This window comes from Salmo trutta, chromosome 12, assembly GCF_901001165.1.
Source record: "Salmo trutta chromosome 12, fSalTru1.1, whole genome shotgun sequence".
NCBI lineage: Eukaryota > Metazoa > Chordata > Actinopteri > Salmoniformes > Salmonidae > Salmo > Salmo trutta.
Window position 1 is genome coordinate 79,201,584 of NC_042968.1, and position 21,096 is coordinate 79,222,679.

The following is a 21,096-nucleotide window of genomic DNA, read 5'->3' on the forward strand; positions in this document are numbered from 1 at the left end:
GCCTACCATCATAGTGGTCTCTGACTTGTGATCAGACTCGCTCAGGTGTAACAAACTTAAACTTGCACCTTTTTTCAATGCTGATTTGAATGTCACTGAGAAAACAGAGAAGTGTCAGATTTATTTTCGCAAACATCCTTTCTGAATTTAAAAGTAATCCTTGAAGTAATCATCTAGTTTTTCAAAAGTATCTGTAATCTGATTACAATATTTTTGCTAGTAATTTAACGGATTATAGTTCGTTTTTTGTAATCCCTTGCATGTAACGGATTACATGTAATCCGTAATCTATGTTTACATGTAATCCGTTACTCCCCAACCCTATGGGCCATAGACCAGTGCCCCGCGGCCTCAATATAATTGAACCCGCCCACTGAAATATAAATGGGAGGGGCCTCATTAGAAATTTCCCAGCAGGTTGATTTTTAGAATAGTTTGTTTTAATATCTATGTTTCCTCTTGCACATTGATTAATTGATAGGTAGTCTTGTTTATTATGTCCTTCACCATAGCAGTCATTCTGTGTGCAGGTTGTGAGTGATATAATATTAAAAATCTTGGATATCCACCCTCTGGCTGTATTCTGATTGGACTAACTAATCACTTTAAAAACTTGCTGGTCTGATGATTTGCAGGTCTATGAACCAGGATTTTCAGACCACAATGTTGAGAATAACTAGACAATAACTAACAGCCTTATGTCTAATATTTACTTCTAATTGAAACACATTCACTTAAGAAATCTCTTTGGTGAAAGTGCCAGCAATAATGCAACAACCATGTCTCTGTCACTAACAAACACAGTCATGGGTGGGTATCTCGCACATTCACTCGAAAGGAATGCTGGGAAATAAGCAAATACCGCTTTACACCCTACAGTGTTAAAACAACACCCCCATTGTTTAGTGTTTAAAATCTAAACCCCTTGTTCTGGAAAAAACATGTTTAAAATGTGTTACAGCGAATAAGCATGTTCCGGTGTTTACAAGTTTTCATTGAAATTGTAAATCCTTGACACATTTAAAAAGTGTTACAGAAAAGTGTTTAGTTATGTGTTCAGATCCTAAGCACTCCGTTTTACAGTGTAAGGACCCATAGGACGGTGCACAGTTGGCCCAGTGTCGTCCGGGTTAGGGTTTGGCCGGGGTAGGACGTCATTGTAAATAAGAATTTGTTCTTAACTGACTTGCCTAGTTAAATATATATATTGTTTTATATATATATATATATATATATTGATCATGTTAATCAATCTAAGCAATCAGTTGCATTGATTAATGTTTTTAGCCTCTTTTGTGCTTAACATCAAAATGGCGTGTAGGCCTATGGCATATTGTTGCAATTCTATAAGTTCCTGTATGAAATAGGCATGTGGATAATGTGTTATTGTGCATTGAAATAAAATACAAATAAAAGACAACATCCCCAATTCCTGTTTTGATAGAGAAATGATATATTAGGGCTACCAACCCAGACAAAATCATTACCTTTAGCCTGTTTTCTTATGCCTTTCCTTTTAACTTGTCAACATTGATTTAAAATAGGCATCAGATAATGTTGTTATGAAGAATAAGCATGTCCCACAATAGGAGAAACCGACGCTGTCCTCAGCAGCAATCTAGTTTGGAATATGTTCAGGGCGCACACGCACAAACGCATGGCCACACACACACACACACACACACACACACACACACACACACACACACACACACACACACACACACACACACACACACACACACACACACGCACACACACACACACACACACACACCCCCCCCCCCCCCAGCCTTTGTATGGTGTCTCCCAACCGGTCTGTTGTCTCGGGAGCTTTGATTGTTATTGGATTTTTTTCATCCTTTGGGGATAGTAGACAAAAAAAGTTGGCACGCAAGGAGGATTGCACTACGGAGAGGCGAAGGGCATGTATTTGAATAGGCCTATGTGTTCGGGGTTGAAGGGGGGACTTCCCCCATTATTTTACTTTCCGCCTTTGTTGGAATTGGAAGTTTGAAGCGTGTGCCTTTGGAGGCACAAGCCACGCGCGTGCCCTGACCTCTGTGACACACTATTTGCATAAAGCTGGAGAATTGAATTCGGTCCCATTCTTTGACGTGACCTGCCTGACTTAGTCAATTACTGGCGGCTCAGACACACAATTCAGCGGTGGCATAATTAAACTGAATCACAAATGTGGCGCTTTTAAACTAATGGAATACCTATCGCCACTGAGGCCTATAAGGGAAAACTAGTTTCAAAAAATGTGCTACCCGCAATATACACTGGTCAACATGTTCAAACTAATGTCATTAACCTCAAGATCTAATTTTAGATGTTATCGCAGGTGCAGAGAAATGCTTATGTTTCTACCTCCAACGGTGCAGTAATATCTAGCAATATGTTAAATCCACCGAATACAACTACAATGTTAGCCTACACAATGTTGTTTCAAAAAGAGCATTGCTGCATGGGCCCTCGGGTGTTTATGAGTCTGTCCTACATATGACATTTTAATTCAGCCTCAGTAGGTAAGGGTTATTATACATTTTTTCAAAGTAACTTTGAAAATGTAATAAGAGCATAATCACAACCAGGCAATTAAATATGGCTTCCACAGTTTTAGACATGAGTCAAGGGGGATGAGAGCAGCAGCTTTACAGAAACATAAAGTATGAAAATAATGAATAACCACACGCTTTAAAACACCTTGGAAATGTCAATTGTGGTTAAACCTTGGTCTATAGCCTATTAAGTGACCCACTATGCCTACAATGATATCATCATCATCATGCACATCATTGATGATTCGTCATAGTCTTAGCAATTGCTTGAAAATGTACTTAGAAGAATCCTCAATGCCTGGCCCTAGAGCAGCCTTATGGGCTATACAGAGGCACCGCCAACTTCGGCCTACACTGCTTTTGTTCAGCACACAGCCTGGGCAGGAGGAATTCGGAATGTGTAATCTTGTTGCTATGAGAAAGGATGCAGGAACGCCAGCGATTGGCCCGTGGCACTCGTGGGCCATGTGCAGTTCGTGCTGTCTTATTTCCATACAGCTGTACAGTTTGCTGAGGACATGAATACACAGCCCTCCAACAACAATAGAATCAACTAAAACACAGCTACAGCACCATGACTCTCCAATTCCTTTCCAACCATTCAGTCAGATGAAATATGGTAAAGGCAGGGGGGTAATCTAAAGATAGAAATTGTGATACATTAGGAGGAGGTAGCAGTGATAACACAGATGTGTTCTTGACCCCTCTTGTGGAATTTTTAATGTGAATTCCTTCAAAATAGAAACCCTTATTTTTTAAATATGTTTTTGTGTCAATTTATAAAAAATAAGGCAAGAGGTTGCAGTATCATGTCGTCCCCCACGAATGATGCAGCGCCCCTTGGGCCAATTGAGATATTGCATATGACTAACACATTTCAGTTAATTACTACAGCTCCCGCCTAGGGCCAATCAGTGTCATTTTGTAAATGCCTGATCTCTATGGCAAGACACATCATTCACTATCAACTTACATGAAAATCATCCCAGTGCTGTCTGAGATATTGCGTATGACTAATGTACAAAGGAACGTACTGATGGACTGAGAAAAATCCACAGTCCCCTCCCTGATTTAATAGTGGGACAAATATAATGTAGGCTAGGTATAGGCCTATTCGACTCTCATGTTATTTTTGCAGGTTAGCATTTTTTTTCATGCATCTTGTTCTGGAGGCTGCTCTTCAGAGTGTTCTCTAGCTGGCACAGGCACAAAGTCAAACCTAACCTTAACCCTAACCTTAACCACACTGCTAAACCTAATGCCTAACCCTAACCTTAAATTAAGACCAAAAGCAATTTTTTGTTTTCATGAATTTTTACAATATAGCCAATTTTGACTTTGCAGCTGGCCCATCTAGTGGAAAACGCTCAAATCTTTTTCATGTCCTAAAATCATATAGGCCTACACCTCACCTCAACCAACCATGTTCAACTTTCAGGCAGGCGGGCCTAGGCCTAGGTGGCGCTGTTGTATTTTTGGTAATTTATTAGGATCCCCATTAGCTGTTGCAAAAGCCGCTGCTACTCTTCCTGGGGTCCACACAGAACATGACACAATACAGAACATTATAGACAAGAACAGCTCAAAGACAGAACTACATACATTTAAAAACATCACACATAGCCTACATATCAATACATACACACAAAATATCTAGGTCTAATAGGGGAGAGGCATTGTGACGGGAGTTGTTTTTGTTCATCTGAAGTGCTGATTGGAATGATCGAAAATTACTCTTTGGTTCGTTTAACCCATTCTAGCACACTTGAAATCATTGTTTGTGTTTGTTAATTATTAGGTTTAACCAAAGGGGAAAAGTAGGTTGAGTTTTGAAAGAAGTAGGTCAAACTTGAAACATATATTTGATTATTAACAAACCTATTAATCACTGAATACAATATTTGGTTTCAACAAATGTTTTATTTTTTTCAATTGATAAAACCTTGTAACTACCTGAAGTATGTTTTTTAGGTTGATCCAAAGGGTCATTTCTTACAGTGTAGGGCTATAGCCTACCCTTATTTCAAGCAAATAAGGGACATTATTGTCTCCCATAATCTCAAAACAATGTAAAACAAACAAACAACAGCAATTCTTGGACATTATATATTTTTTTTATATTTAGAGAACCTTCTGAGAATAATGATGGCTAATAGTCAATTCAGAAAGTTCTCAAAATGGAACTTCACAAATTGACTTTCCTATTGTTTTTAAAACAAATATGTGTTTTTCTGTTAATATATTTCAGGACATATGCTACAAAACAAGCAAAAAAAACGGATAAACAATCAAAAACGGAATAATTAGGCAGCAGTACACTTAAAGCTGCAGCCTCCGATTCTAAGAAAAATGGAACGGCCCTCTGCAACTTGTTTTGTTAAACAGCAGAGAAATGTAACCCCTCTAAAATTCATACACATGGCTATGGAGGCAAGGATTGATCATGTACACATTGTTTTTAAGTTATACAGTGTGTGTGTACAATTAGGCTACATTGTTTACACACATCGGAGTAAAACAAGGTTATATCATGGGTTCTGATGGGGTATGGCAGTTGAACTAAGCTCATCAAGCATTTATAAGTTATATTATTCTAGAATAAATGGCTATATATCAGAAGCCCTTTCCTGCAGTCAAATGACTAGTGGCCTCAAAAATATGTTATTCATATTTTTTTTATAGTTTCATAATTAATAAACATTTCTTTTTTTTAAATACCGAAGAAACACCGGATTTATGTCAAACGGTTTTGTTAAATTTCAGTGTTCTGAGCTGTATATAAAGTGAAATATCGGGATGCAAACTCAAAATGTAATACATTTCAGGTGTCCTCTTTTTTGTTAAGCCCATAACCATGTGAGTGAGGTGTATACTTTTGTTTCAAAGTAGATTTGTTTAAGACTACCAAGAAACACTGTTAGGGTTGTGGTTGAGGCTAGGTTTAGGGTTGAACTGGGATGTGGACATGAAGCTAGGTTTAGGGTTGTGGTTGAGGTTAGGGTTGAACCGGGATGTGGACATGAAGCTAGGGTTAGGGTTGTGGTTGAGGCTAGTGTTAGGGTTGAACTGGGATGTGGACATGAAGCTAGGGTTAGGGTTGTGGTTGAGGTTAGGGTTGAACTGGGATGTGGACATGAAGCTAGGGTTAGGGTTGTGGTTGAGGTTAGGGTTGAACCAGGATGTGGACATGAAGCTAGGGTTAGGGTTGTGGTTGAGGCTAGGGTTGAACCAGGATGTTGACATGAAGCTAGGGTTAGGGTTGTGGTTGAGGCTAGGGTTGAACCGGGATGTAGACATGAAGCTAGGTTTAGGGTTGTGGTTGAGGTTAGGGTTGAACCAGGATGTGGACATGAAGCTAGGATTAGGGTTGTGGTTGAGGCTAGGTTTAGGGTTGAACCGGGATGTGGACATGAAGCTAGGGTTAGGGTTGAACCAGGATGTGGACATGAAGCTAGGGTTAGGGTTGAACCAGGATGTGGACATGAAGCTAGGCTTAGGGTTGTGGTTGAGGTTAGGGTTGAACCGGGATGTCGACATGAAGCTAGGGTTAGGGTTGTGGTTGAGGTTAGGGTTGAACCAGGATGTGGACATGAAGCTAGTGTTAGGGTTGAACCAGGATGTGGACATGAAGCTAGGGTTAGGGTTGTGGTTGAGGTTAGGGTTGAACCAGGATGTGGACATGAAGCTAGGGTTAGGGTTGTGGTTGAGGTTAGAGTTGAACCAGGATGTGGACATGAAGCTAGTGTTAGGGTTGTGGTTGAGGCTAGGGTTGAACCAGGATGTGGACATGAAGCTAGGGTTAGGGTTGTGGTTGAGGCTAGGTTTAGGGTTGAACCGGGATGTGGACATGAAGCTAGGGTTAGGGTTGAACCAGGATGTGGACATGAAGCTAGGGTTAGGGTTGAACCAGGATGTGGACATGAAGCTAGGGTTAGGGTTGTGGTTGAGGTTAGGGTTGAACCAGGATGTGGACATGAAGCTAGGGTTAGGGTTGTGGTTGAGGCTAGGGTTGAACCAGGATGTTGACATGAAGCTAGGGTTAGGGTTGTGGTTGAGGTTAGGGCTGAACTGGGATGTGGACATGAAGCTAGGGTTAGGGTTGTGGTTGAGGTTAGGGTTGAACCGGGATGTGGACATGAAGCTAGGGTTAGGGTTGTGGTTGAGGCTAGGGTTGAACCAGGATGTGGACATGAAGCTAGGGTTAGGGTTGTGGTTGAGGCTAGGTTTAGGGTTGAACCGGGATGTGGACATGAAGCTAGGGTTAGGGTTGAACCAGGATGTGGACATGAAGCTAGGGTTAGGGTTGAACCAGGATGTGGACATGAAGCTAGGGTTAGGGTTGTGGTTGAGGTTAGGGTTGAACCAGGATGTGGACATGAAGCTAGGGTTAGGGTTGTGGTTGAGGTTAGGGTTGAACCAGGATGTGGACATGAAGCTAGGGTTAGGGTTGTGGTTGAGGCTAGGGTTGAACCAGGATGTTGACATGAAGCTAGGGTTAGGGTTGTGGTTGAGGCTAGGGTTGAACCGGGATGTAGACATGAAGCTAGGTTTAGGGTTGTGGTTGAGGTTAGGGTTGAACCAGGATGTGGACATGAAGCTAGGGTTAGGGTTGTGGTTGAGGCTAGGGTTGAACCAGGATGTGGACATGAAGCTAGGATTAGGGTTGTGGTTGAGGCTAGGTTTAGGGTTGAACCGGGATGTGGACATGAAGCTAGGGTTAGGGTTGTGGTTGAGGTTAGGGTTGAACCAGGATGTGGACATGAAGCTAGGGTTAGGGTTGTGGTTGAGGTTAGAGTTGAACCAGGATGTGGACATGAAGCTAGTGTTAGGGTTGAACCAGGATGTGGACATGAAGCTAGGGTTAGGGTTGTGGTTGAGGTTAGGGTTGAACCAGGATGTGGACATGAAGCTAGGGTTAGGGTTGTGGTTGAGGTTAGAGTTGAACCAGGATGTGGACATGAAGCTAGTGTTAGGGTTGAACCAGGATGTGGACATGAAGCTAGGGTTAGGGTTGTGGTTGAGGTTAGGGTTGAACCGGGATGTGGACATGAAGCTAGGTTTAGGGTTGTGGTTGAGGTTAGGGTTGAACCGGGATGTGGACATGAAGCTAGGGTTAGGGTTGTGGTTGAGGTTAGGGTTGAACCAGGATGTGGACATGAAGCTAAGGTTAGGGTTGTGGTTGAGGTTAGGGCTGAACTGGGATGTGGACATGAAGCTAGGGTTAGGGTTGTGGTTGAGGTTAGGGTTGAACCGGGATGTGGACATGAAGCTAGGGTTAGGGTTGTGGTTGAGGTTAGGGTTGAACCAGGATGTGGACATGAAGCTAGGGTTAGGGTTGTGGTTGAGGCTAGGTTTAGGGTTGAACCGGGATGTGGACATGAAGCTAGGGTTAGGGTTGAACCAGGATGTGGACATGAAGCTAGGGTTAGGGTTGTGGTTGAGGTTAGGGTTGAACCAGGATGTGGACATGAAGCTAGGGTTAGGGTTGAACCAGGATGTGGACATGAAGCTAGGGTTAGGGTTGAACCAGGATGTGGACATGAAGCTAGGGTTAGGGTTGTGGTTGAGGTTAGGGTTGAACCAGGATGTGGACATGAAGCTAGGGTTAGGGTTGTGGTTGAGGTTAGGGTTGAACCAGGATGTGGACATGAAGCTAGGGTTAGGGTTGTGGTTGAGGCTAGGGTTGAACCGGGATGTAGACATGAAGCTAGGTTTAGGGTTGTGGTTGAGGTTAGGGTTGAACCAGGATGTGGACATGAAGCTAGGGTTAGGGTTGTGGTTGAGGCTAGGGTTGAACCAGGATGTGGACATGAAGCTAGGGTTAGGGTTGTGGTTGAGGCTAGGTTTAGGGTTGAACCGGGATGTGGACATGAAGCTAGGGTTAGGGTTGAACCAGGATGTGGACATGAAGCTAGGGTTAGGGTTGAACCAGGATGTGGACATGAAGCTAGGCTTAGGGTTGTGGTTGAGGTTAGGGTTGAACCGGGATGTGGACATGAAGCTAGGGTTAGGGTTGTGGTTGAGGTTAGGGTTGAACCAGGATGTGGACATGAAGCTAGTGTTAGGGTTGAACCAGGATGTGGACATGAAGCTAGGGTTAGGGTTGTGGTTGAGGTTAGGGTTGAACCAGGATCTGGACATGAAGCTCGGGTTAGGGTTGTGGTTGAGGTTAGAGTTGAACCAGGATGTGGACATGAAGCTAGTGTTAGGGTTGAACCAGGATGTGGACATGAAGCTAGGTATGGGTTGTGGTTGAGGTTAGTGTTGAACCGGGATGTGGACATGAAGCTAGGGTTAGGGTTGTGGTTGAGGTTAGGGTTAAACCGGGATGTGGACATGAAGCTAGGGTTAGGGTTGTGGTTGAGGTTAGGGCTGAACTGGGATGTGGACATGAAGCTAGGGTTAGGGTTGTGGTTGAGGTTAGGGTTGTGATTGAGGCTAGGGTTGAACCAGGATGTGGACATGAAGCTAGGGTTAGGGTTGTGGTTGAGGTTAGGGTTGAACTGGGATGTGGACATGAAGCTAGGGTTAGGGTTGTGGTTGAGGCTAGTGTTAGGGTTGAACTGGGATGTAGACATGAAGCTAGGATTAGGGTTGTGGTTGAGGTTAGGGTTGAACTGGGATGTTGACATGAAGCTAGGGTTAGGGTTGTGGTTGAGGTTAGGGTTGAACCAGGATGTGGACATGAAGCTAGGGTTAGGGTTGTGGTTGAGGTTAGGGTTGAACCAGGATGTGGACATGAAGCTAGGGTTAGGGTTGTGGTTGAGGTTAGGGCTGAACTGGGATATAGACATGAAGCTAGGGTTAGGGTTGTGGTTGAGGCTAGTGTTAGGGTTGAACTGGGATGTTGACATGAAGCTAGGGTTAGGGTTGTGGTTGAGGTTAGGGTTGTGGTTGAGGGTTAGGTTTGAACCGGGATGTGGACAAGAAGCTCGGGTTAGGGTTCAGGTTCAGGTTGTTGTTGAGGCTAGTGTTAATTATGGTTGAACCAGGATGTGGACAAGGTGGATTTGGCATGGGTACATTCATCTAGGGTTAGGGTTATCATTTCTATAGCAGTTGTTACCGTTGTTACAATATTCTTATGTTATAAATAACAATTTAAACTTACAATGCCATACCATTTCTTTAAGACAGCTGAAGCAAGCATACACATTTTCTTCAGGAAATGTACCTTTTCTAATCGTGCACTCTTCTCCCACAAACCTTCAGTGACTCATCATGATACCAACTTAACCTCTGCATGAGAAATCTTATTTGTCCTCGACTAGATAGTTAATGTACATGTTTAATCTTGATTGGTGTTGTTTCTTGAAACCACATTCTGTAGGCCTATGCATCTCTGGTCATGGTCTTAGCAGAGTTTTATTAAGCAGCTGGCAAATATGATTTAGTAAGAAGTCATAGTGACCATCTATCTCCATATTCATAATAAATAGCCTGATGTATTTATGTACTTGTTATTATGAGAAGGAAATGAACAATGTAAATGAAGGATCAGAGAAGGTGTAAGATGTAAGATATATCAAACACACCTTCTTTTCCCTTTTTGTCCCTTCTGAAAATAACTGGTGCAAAGTCTGGGCCCTGGTCACAATGGCACAAGGTTGTCGACACATCACTTAGCCAATAGATGTCGCTGTAGTACTGACTATTGCTGTGAGCTAGTACTGACAATTTAACGGTACACAGGATGTGCGAGATGACAAAGGATGTGGAAACCTTGTGTCACTGTCAACATGTATTCACATGAAATGGGTAACAACAACCATGCAATTTAGTTAATTTCCAGATCTCACTTTGTTTGGGCCTATAAGAGAATGTTTATTCAGGAACTTCATTTCTCTGTATAGGGTGGAATGTAATTATATCAATGCCAACACAGCCACTCTACCTTTTCCTGTTAATAAAACACACTGGCCAGGCAGCTAGACTTGCTAAATATGATGGATGCAGTAGGTTCTAGCATGATGGTATTGGTTGGATAATGTGACAGCAGTAGAATTCCATTCAGTCATTGTTTCTAATAGAGATATGAAGTGAAGCAGTCAGCTTCTCGTTTCATTGGGCCACATTTCCTGATTTTCTAACAAAATAGGAAGGGGAAGTAGTGCCCAGAGTAAATGAGCTGGGGGTAGTCTGGTCTTTGACAAAGCTAACACCACTCAGGTAGCCTAGTGGTTAGAGCATTGGACTAGTAACTGCAAGGTTGCAAGATTGAATCCCTGAGCTGACAAGGTACAAATCTGTTGTTCTGCCCCTGAACAAGGCAGTTAACCCACTGTTCCTAGGCCGTCATTGAAAATAAGAATTTGTTCTTAACTGACTTGCCTAGTTAAATAAAGGTAAAAATACAAACGAATAATAGAAAATAATATTTTTCTGATCCACAATCAATACTTACAAACTATTTTCTGTTTAAAATGGTTGGACCCATATATGGTAACACTTATTCGAAAGAGCTATTTCATCTACATGATGTTAAATAAACAAGTTGTTGATGAAAAGTATATATTTTACTCATGGAGTTTGCATTGCCATGTGTGAATGGTATTTTGAACACATTTCAAATGCAATATAATAATAGTGAATGTAATTTTTTATTTTTTTTTACATCAGGTGTCATTCGATGATATACACCAATGTCATTCTAGTGCCATCACTAAAATGCTTGTCTTGGGTATGCTAAACTATGATCATTGTTCCTTTGTTGTTTGAAGACTCACTACCCCCAACACCGTCCTCCTATCCCCACCCCACCCCCACACCCAGCTCTGTTGTGGGCTTGGCCAGAGCTGGTGACCTCCTAACAGGGCCACATGGTCAGGCGAGGGGGGGGTTTCATACAGTAATTAGGGGATGGAGTCGGACCCCAGCTACAGTGCCACATAAGCTAAAGGGTTGTTTAAAGCTGGACTTTTAAGGCTATTAGTTAGTGAGAAAGAAAAGAAGCATCTAACTGAGTATAGAAACCATGTACTAATGCTTACAATATACACATATTTGTGACTATATTACGCACATATTGGATATGCCTGTAATGTTATGAGTCATGCAGCATACATTACATGTTGTTTTATGCCCTGTGTTTCCAACACGAGGATGCATTTGAGCGTGATGAGAGGAGGAGCATCTGGGATTAGGGGCCCAGTCTTGTATTCTAAAGTGAGGTACACAGTACTGTAGGCTGTGATTTTCCTTACCCCATAGTGACAAAATCCATCTGAAAAAAAGGAGAAAAATGACCGTGCTGGCACAACACATTGAAGACAAATGGAAAGCCCCATAATCCTCAGTAGTAACACCTTCATTTGACACAGTAAAAGGCTCACAAAGCGCAGCATAATTCTCCCCTCTCATAAACATCTCCCGTGTTCAGTCTGTGACTGACGCCTGTGCTTTGGTAGGATGCCATAATCAGAGCACGCCATGGCTGGGCTTAGGAAGACAAGGTAATATCTATGGAGATGCATGCAGGACAAGGTCAGGTGGCAGAGCACCTGCTGGGAGGAAAGGCATGGGGAGGGGATAGGATGGGAGGGGGAGGTGAACAGTGATGGTAGTGCTCTTAATGGTCAGTCTAGTAAACAATTTACTGTTATTGTTGGGCAACCATTTCATTGTTTAGCGTGGACTCCATTCCTAAACACACTAGGTCTCCCCTTAACACACACAAACATGCAAACATATGCTCCTTAAGAATTTGTTCTTAACTGACTTGCCTAGTTAAATGAAGGTTAAATAAAAATAAAAAAATAAATACAATTTGCCCCCCAACCCTTCCTCCACCCAAAACACACATTTGCTTAGAATAGCACATTGAGGCTGACAGGCTAGATGCACTTAGTCATTGGTCGCTTAATCTAGTCGCCCTAATCATCCAACCATTAATCTAGAAAACAGATTAGACTCAGAGAGAGAGAGAGAGAGAGAGAGAAGAGCACATCCTGCCTATTGCGTTCTATTGCTGCCTCAGCCTCTCTTTGACAGAGCGAAAGAGAGAGAGAGAGGGGGAGGAGAGAGATCGGTGATGTGGTGTGTGTAAGGGGAGGAGAAGGAGGGGGTTGGCTTTAGTGTGATTTGAATGGGCGTGAGAGAGAGCGTGAGGGACTGAGCAAATCAACCTGCCTCTTTTGACTGAACAACGGGATGGAAGAGCTGCGCTCCTAGCCACACTGATCAGAGAGGAGTTTTATTTTTGGAGAGGGGAAGAAGGGAGCAGACAAGGGGAACCGAAGAGGGAGAAGAAGGAGAAAAGGCATCAGAGTGGGGATAGATAGCAGAAAAATGCTGTCATGGGGAGAGGGGGGAGGGAGCTGACAGAAAGGAACAGAATGAGACAAGGCAGGGTGGAGCGGAGCTGAGATGTGGAGGTAAGTCCTGTCTTTCTCTACTCAGACCCTTCAGAATGCACACATTCCAAATTCCCTATGTCCTGTGGTCTGGTGATGATGAATGTGATTGGCTTGATCAGGATAACCTAGATGGCTCGATGTGAGCATACATATGCTCTTATTTCCAGTCGGTTCCACCAGAGATTCAGAGGATTCTGCCGTACAAAAGTGAGAGAGCAGAGGATGTGTCAACACAATGAAGGAACGCTTTGTCAGGGGTAGGAAAGGATGTCTAAGCAACATTCTGCTGTCTTCACGCTCGTTCTCCCCCCTCTCTCTGGTGTTGTGGGCTCGTTTAAAAATGGTGTTCTGACATTGACATGAAGCCACTGCAGACCTTGCTGTGTGGGGCGCTCTGGGCTGCAGGACCCAGAGATGTGGGCCAGGTGGAGGAAGGGAGGAAGGGAGGGAGCAGAGGCAGAAAGAGCGCCAGAAACAGTGAAAATGAAAGAAAGAAATAGAGAGGAGCTATAGTGATACAGAAACAAAAAGACAAGATAAATAGGATTTAAAAAAATATATTATTATTTTTTTTTATTTTTTTTTTACAAACAAAGGTCTGCAGCCCCTGCCTGTTTTTGTGTGGGGGATACATGATAAATGATAGATGATAAAGAGGATTGAGAGGGTACTGCATGTAACGTCCACAGACAATGATGGAATGGAGAACCAGAGCCGGGATCGGGGTGTTGTTTTCAAGGTGGAAAAGAAAAGGAGGGATGCAGGAGATTTTTTCCTTCTCATTTTGGCTGTGAGGGGGGTTGTGTTTTTTGGAGTCGGGGATGCAAGGGATGGTGAGGTCTGGTAGAGAAAGAGAAAGGGCGAATAAAGAGGGAGATGAAGAGGAGAGGGTTGAGGGACAGCTTACATAAGCCAGTGCACTAAAAGGACGGACCATTTAATTTATTTTGCACCACATGAGTCCTCATCATATGTGGTTTTCACTGTGGTTGTCAGTAGCGGACAATCTCAATCCATATGATGATGAATGCATTGAGACTTGACATGGTGAAGTCCTCATTCTCTTTCCTGAGGAGTGCGGCAGGCCGTGTGCTTGTCTACATTTGATGACAGAAGCCCTGTTTATACCTGGATCTAACATGCGGCTTTGTCCTTATCTTGTCCACATTCTGATTTTGGCCACATTTTAGACAAGTGTAGACAATTAAAAGACTCATTGTGATCTGACTGTGAACAGATCTAATAAGTGTAAACAGACAAGATCAGGTCAAGATCAGGACAAGATCAGGATGAAGGACGCATGTTAACGGCAGGTATAAACAGGGCTATTGACTTGGTCGCGGTCTTTGTGCGTTCGTGGTCAGATTGGCAGAGGGTGTGACGTTATCCATCTGAGACTGCTAATCTGCATGGTTGGCCAGATGTGCCCATGGATATGTGTGTGTGTGTGTGTGTGTGTGTGTGTGTGTGTGTGTGTGTGTGTGTGTGTGTGTGTGTGTGTGTGTGTGTGTGTGTGTGTGTGTGTGTGTGTGTGTGTGTGTGTGTGTGTGTGTGTGTGTGTGTGTGTGTGTGTGTGTGTGTATGTGTGTGTGTGTGTGAAAGCCCCTCTGCTCTCCAATCATAGACTCACTTTGACAGCGACACATCTGACAAATGTATCTAAAATACAGAACATAGCTTGTTTTCAGAAGATTAACATTGCCAATCTGAGAATGAATATATATGTGACAGGGAGTAACTGAGCCCAGATGCAAACAGCAGATTTGTTGGGCGACTATGATACACAACCACTGTGGCATTGCACACAAGGCGTATGGGTACAAGAGTCTGGTGATGCTTTGAGGTCACAGTGCCAATGATGGGGACAAATGCCAGTGTAACAGGAAAATGGACCTAACCATGGTGCTTAAATTGTCATGAAATGCTACTCAAATACTACAAAATCATTGATGATGTAATAATATCAGAATGCTAATGTAGTAATTAGAAAATAGAGTTGCAAAGGGGCATTCAATTTAGGATCAAATGTATTGTTAACTTGAGTATACTTTGATTAGGTTAATTAAGCCAAATTAATGTGTTAACTCTAAACAGACATACAATTATTCAATGCAGCAATCTCAACCTAACAGTCATATATTTGTCAGTAAATGAAGGTTAATGGATGTACCCGCCTGTATTTTAGGATAAAGTAGACTCCAACATTTCTCTATTATTTGACAACATAACAGAAAAAAGCTTTCCCCTAAGCCTTTAATAGTTTGTGGACGGTAGGTAGATGTTTCTATACCTACAATAATATAATTATCAGATGTGTGTGTGACAGTGACAGAAATATTCCTGTTCTAGCTGGTGTTGAAGTGTGTTGAAGCACTCAGGCGCTCTAAAAAAGAAAACCTTTTCATAGAACATGTTAAAAATGTTGCTCTTTAAATATGCTGTTTTGACCCAAATGATGGGAACTAGCAATTGGCGTCAGAGCGTGTAGGCGTCTATATTTGTTCGTCTAGTGAGGACTCATAGTACCGTCACAGTATGGAAATATAAAAACCTGTGGGTGTCTGGGACTCTTTTTAAATATGAGAGGCTCTCTGTCAGTCAGCAGGGACATGTGTGGCACACATTCTTCCGCTGAGTGGGAGGAGAGAAGGAGAGGGGATCAGAGGAGAAGGGAGAAGAGGTGAGGCAGAGCAGCTAATCTCTGTGATCGATCAGGCCCACTTGTATTTCCTGCAGAATCAAACTGCTCCACATCACTGTCCATTCCTACACCAGCCCCTGGCCACAGAGAACAGATCTATCCAACTAAAATTAGTTACTATAGTATGAGGCATCTGATTAGACGAATCAAGGCTGTAAGTACAGAACCACTTGATGTCTTTAATAGATATCTTAAATGTAAAGGAGCTGTTACATATTTGTCCTTTGCCGGTTTAATAAGTGGAGATCCCAAAACATTGAAGCCCTAAATGACTTACAGTTGAAGTGGGAAGTTTACATACACTTAGGTTGGAGTCATTAAAACTCGTTTTTCAACAACTCCACAAATTTCTTGTTAACAAACTATAGTTTTGGCAAGTCGGTTAGGACATCTACTTTGTGCATGGCACAAAAACTTTTTCCAACAATTGTTTACAGACCGATTATTTCACTTATAATTTACTGTATCACAATTCCAGTGGGTCAGAAGGTTACATTCACTAAGTTGACTGTGCCTTTAAACAGCTTGGAAAATTCCAGAAAATGATGTCATGGCTTTAGAAGCTTCTGATAGGCCAATTGACATAATTTGAGTCAATTGGAGGTGTACCTTTCAAGGCCTACCTTCAAACTCAGTGCGTCTTTGCTTGACATCATGGGAAAATCAAAAGAAATCAGCCAAGACCTCAGAAAAAAAATTGTAGACCTCCACAAGTCTGGTTCATCCTTGGGAGCAATTTCCAAACGCCTGAAGGTACCACGTTCATCTGTACAAACAATAATACACAAGTATAAACACCATGGGACCACGCAGCCATCATACCGCTCAGGAAGGAGACGCGTATTTTGGTGCGAAAAGTGCAAATCAATCCCAGAACAACAGCAAAGGACATTGTGAAGATGCTGGAGGAAACGGGTACAAAAGTATCTATATCCACAGTAAAACGAGTTTGATATCGACATAACCTGAAAGGCCGCTCTGCAAGGAAGAAGCCACTGCTCCAAAACTGCCATAAAAAAGCCAGACTACGATTTGCAACTGCACATGGGGACGAAGATCGTACTTTTTGGAGAAATGTCCTCTGGTCTGATGAAACAAAAATAGAACTGTTTGGCCATAATGACCATTGTTATGTTTGGAGGAAAAAGGGGGAGGCTTACGAGCCAAAGAACACCATCCCAACCATGAAGCACAGGGGTGGCAGCATCATGTTGTGGGGGTGCTTTGCTGCAGGAGGGACTGGTGCACTTCACAAAATAGATGGCATCATGAGGCAGGACAATTATGTGGATATATTGAAGCAACATCTCAAGACATCAGTCAGGAAGTTAAAGCTTGGTCGCAAATGGGTCTTCCAAATGGACAATGACCCCAAGCATACTTCCAAAGTTGTGGCAAAATGGCTTAAGGACAACAAAGTCAAAGTATTGGAGTGGCCATCAAAATGCCCTGACCTCAATCCTATAGAAAATTTGTGGGCAGAACTGAAAAAGTGTGTGCGAGCAAGGAGGCCTACAAACCTGACTAAGTTACACCAGCTCTGTCAGGAGGAATGGGCCAAAATTCACCCAACTTATTGTGGGAAGCTTGTGGAAGGCTACCCTAAATGTTTGACCCAAGTTAAACTGTTTAATGGCAATGCTACCAAATACTAATTGAGTGTATGTAAACTTCTGACCCACTGGGAATGTGATGAAAGAAATAAAAGCTGAAATAAATCATTATCTACTATTATTCTGACATTTCACATTCTTAAAATAAAGTGGTGATCCTAACTGACTTAAAACAGGGAATTTTTCTAGGATTAAATGTCAGGAATTGTGAAAAACTGAGTTTAAATGTATTTGGCTAAGGTGTATGTAAACTTCCGACTTCAACTGTATATGATGGAAATAATAGTGAGAGCAGCAGTGTTACACATCTGTGGCGCAGGATGCTAGGAGAGCCACTGGGCTAACAGATCCCGTCTGCCTCAGATGTACTAAAGCTGTGTGTCACCCAGGATTGCAACTCCAGCTTACACTGCTGCCCTCTTTGCATGCCAAACTATATTTCCATGCCAAAAGCAACTCCTCTCCATAGGGCCGCTGCAGAAAATTGCCTCTCAACAGTCAACCAACTGTCTTTACATAACACAACGTGGACAGGAGCCTATCTGACAACAACCTGAGGCAGAAAGACGATCTGAAAAGGCTACTCAATCTATGTTTAGGTCTACTGTGCTCCACGAGAGAGGATATTTACCATGGTGCTCCCACACTGTGCCGTGCCAAACTGATATATTTTAACTGACCAATAAGGGCGAAAATTACAACCAGACATATATAATATGGCAAATACAATAGTTAATTGATTTCAGTGGCGTCTCAAGAGAAATAATCAATTTGTCCAGTCAGTGATACCTCATCAACATGGATCACATTTTTCTGAGGTTACGAGGCAGATTATCCTCTCCACTGAAACATGAGTCAGCAGAACTACACCGTTTCCCTCAGTTGGAGCCATTTTGCGTTACTAGGCCTAGCCAGACTGTGTCTCTATCTCTCCCAGTGAGCAGTGTGTCTGTGTGACTGAGGGAGCCTGGTGGACAGAGCAGAGGATGCTAGGATGGCAGATCGCAGTGGAAGCCACTGGGTGGATCCTCTAATCGGATTGTGCTCTCCTTTGTCACCTGTCCTCTGTGGCCATGCTCTTAATGGGAGCTCAGCCCTCTCTGGAGTGGAGTCACCCTCAGATTTCTGTCTCTGGGCTCTGGCCGGCCCAGCTCTGCTCTGCCACACAGGGCCTGACTGCACAATGAGCAGGACTAGAGAGGAGAGACATAGGAGAGCGAGAGTGATGGGAGGGAAGGAAGGAAGGAAAGGGGAGAGTGGCAGAGGTGATAGAGAGATGACAAATGTTCATGGGGAAATAGAAAGAGAGGCAAGGAGGAGTATTAAAAAGATAGTGAGAAGTAGAAAATTAGCCAAATAAAGGTACTACATACTACTATACTACAATACTACTATACTACTACACTATTATACCACTATACTACATACTACTATACTACATACTACTATACTACTACATTTGTGTAACTGGGAACAACATGTTTTGACCTGTATAGGTTTATGTGTTTGTCATTTCAGCTAAATTAAGTCTTAAAGTCCATTAGGATTATGATAATAAAACATCTGCTGAATATTTGAATAAATTCACAGTAGGGAGGTTCGCTTGCTCATCACAGATTTGCACTCTATAAATAACCCACTAGTCAGAAATACTGTAGGCACTGGGTGTGTGGAGTTTGCTGTCGTCAATGTTGTTAATCAACCAGTTATATCATACATACACTGACTGAACAACACACACAAACACACACCTATTCTCGTTATTCCAATTCCCATTATAGGAGACGTGCCCTCAGTGACATTCAGGGGTGCTGAAAGAAGATCTAACTCAATACACTCCCACGACATCACTGCTTCCCCATCCTGAGCAAAGTCTGGTCAAAAAGGCAGAAAACAAGAACAAAAAAGACCTCAACACACAATATCACATTAATCGGCTGATACATACAACACAGTGAAAATCATTACTGCTCTAGCCATGTGGGAAAAGCACTTCATGACCATTCTATTACAGTCAATAAGGGTGGAAAGAGTCACTGTGCAACTGGCTGCATTTTCATTTTAAAGGCGTTGACGGTAAAAAGAGCATAACAAAAAAACAGAGTTACTAATTAGAAGCGCTTAGCTGTAGCACTGGTAGATCGGTCCTGCCTGTGTGTCCCTGAGAGGCTCGTCTCAGACAGCTGCCGCACATAGGAAACATACAGACAGGATGTACCTCACAGACCAAGGTGGAGGGCTGCACAGCTGGGTCAGGATCAGAAACACTGAGCAGCACAGGGCAGTAGCACCGATACTCTCCTTTCCTCATTATCACCACTTAGTTACTAAACTGGTGTTATACCCACGATCCACTCCCAGAATTATCCTAAATACAATACACACACACACACACACACACACACACACACACACACACACACACACACACACACACACACACACACACTCAGGAGCCCGTTACTCATTGTGTATGTATTATTACTTCTATTTCATGTTTTACTTTCTATTATTTCTCTATTTTCTTTCTCTCTGCATTGTTGGGAAGGCCCCTAAGTAAGCATTTCACTGTTAGTCCACACCTGTTGTTTACAAAGCATGTGACCATTTTTTTTACTTGATTTGAGATCCCAGGGAACTAGCATATGTGTCTATTCACTACATTATCATACCTTACAAAGCCACTTGCCATTGATTTAAACTAAATCAATGTGCTTGGGTTACAGTCTCCTTCTCACACTCCACTCCATTAAAGTGACACTCGTGGCGAGGTGATACTCTGATGGTTGAACTATACTGAACAAAAATATAAATGCAACATGTGAAGCGTTGGCCCCATGTTTCATAACTTGAAATAAAAGATCCCAGAAACGTTCCATACGCACAAAAAGCTTATTTCTCTAAAATGTTGTGCACACATTTGTTTATATCCCTGTTAGTGAGCATTTCTCCGTTGCCAAGACAATCCATCCACCTGACAGGTGTGGCGTATCAAGAAGCTGATTAAACAGCATGATCATTACACAGATGCACCTTCTGCTGGGGACAATAAAAGGCCACTCTAAAATGTGCAGTTGTGGAGCGTGCAGTTGGCATTCTGACTGCAGGAATGTCCACCAGAGCTATTGCCAGAGAATTTAATGTTAATTTCTCTAACATAAGCCGCCTCCAACACTGTTTTAGAAAATTTGGCAGTAAGTCCAACCGGCCTCACAACCGCACATCACGTGTAAAGACACCAGCCCAGGACCTCCACTTCCGGCTTCTTCACCTGCGGGATCATCTGAGACCAGGATGCTTGTTGTCCCGCAGATGGCAGACAGTGTGTATGGCGTTGTGTGGGCGGGCGGTTTGCTGATGTCAACATTGTGAACAGAGTGCCCCATGGTGGCGCTGGGGTTATGCTATGGGCTAGTAACGGACAACAAACACAATTGCATTTTATCAATGGCAATTTGAATGCACAGAGATACCATGACAAGATCCTGAGGCCCATTGTTGTGCCATTCATCCACACCATCACCAAATGTTTCAGCATGATAATGCACGGCAGGTGTTGCAAGGATCTGTACACAATTCCTTCAAGCTGAAAATGTCCCAGTTCTTCCATGGCCTGCATACTCACCAGACATGTCACCCATTGAGCATGTGTGGGATGCACTGGATCGACATGTTCCAATTCCCGCCAATATCCAGCAACTTCGCATCAGCCATTAAAGAGCAGTGGGACAACATTCCACAGCCCACAATCACCATCCTGATCAACTCTATGTGAAGGAGATGTGTCACACTGCATGATGCAAATGGTGGTCACACCAGATACTGACTGGTTTTTTGATCCACACCCCTACCATTTTTTTAAG

At 42.8% G+C, this 21,096-nt stretch overlaps 2 protein-coding genes across 9 annotated transcripts in view; one reads left to right on the plus strand and one right to left on the minus strand.

The window, feature by feature from the left end:
- Positions 1–21,096, minus strand: part of LOC115204312 (cation channel sperm-associated protein 1) — a 48,672-nt gene that overhangs the window by 15,026 nt on the left and 12,550 nt on the right. The window lies entirely within an intron of this gene.
- Positions 12,620–21,096, plus strand: part of LOC115204310 (signal-induced proliferation-associated protein 1) — a 42,565-nt gene continuing 34,088 nt past the window's right edge. For all 6 annotated transcript variants that reach the window (XM_029769768.1, XM_029769773.1, XM_029769770.1 and 3 more), the window contains exon 1: positions 12,620–12,937. The gene's annotated coding sequence lies outside the window, so the exon portion shown is untranslated. The remainder of the gene's footprint in view (positions 12,938–21,096) is intronic.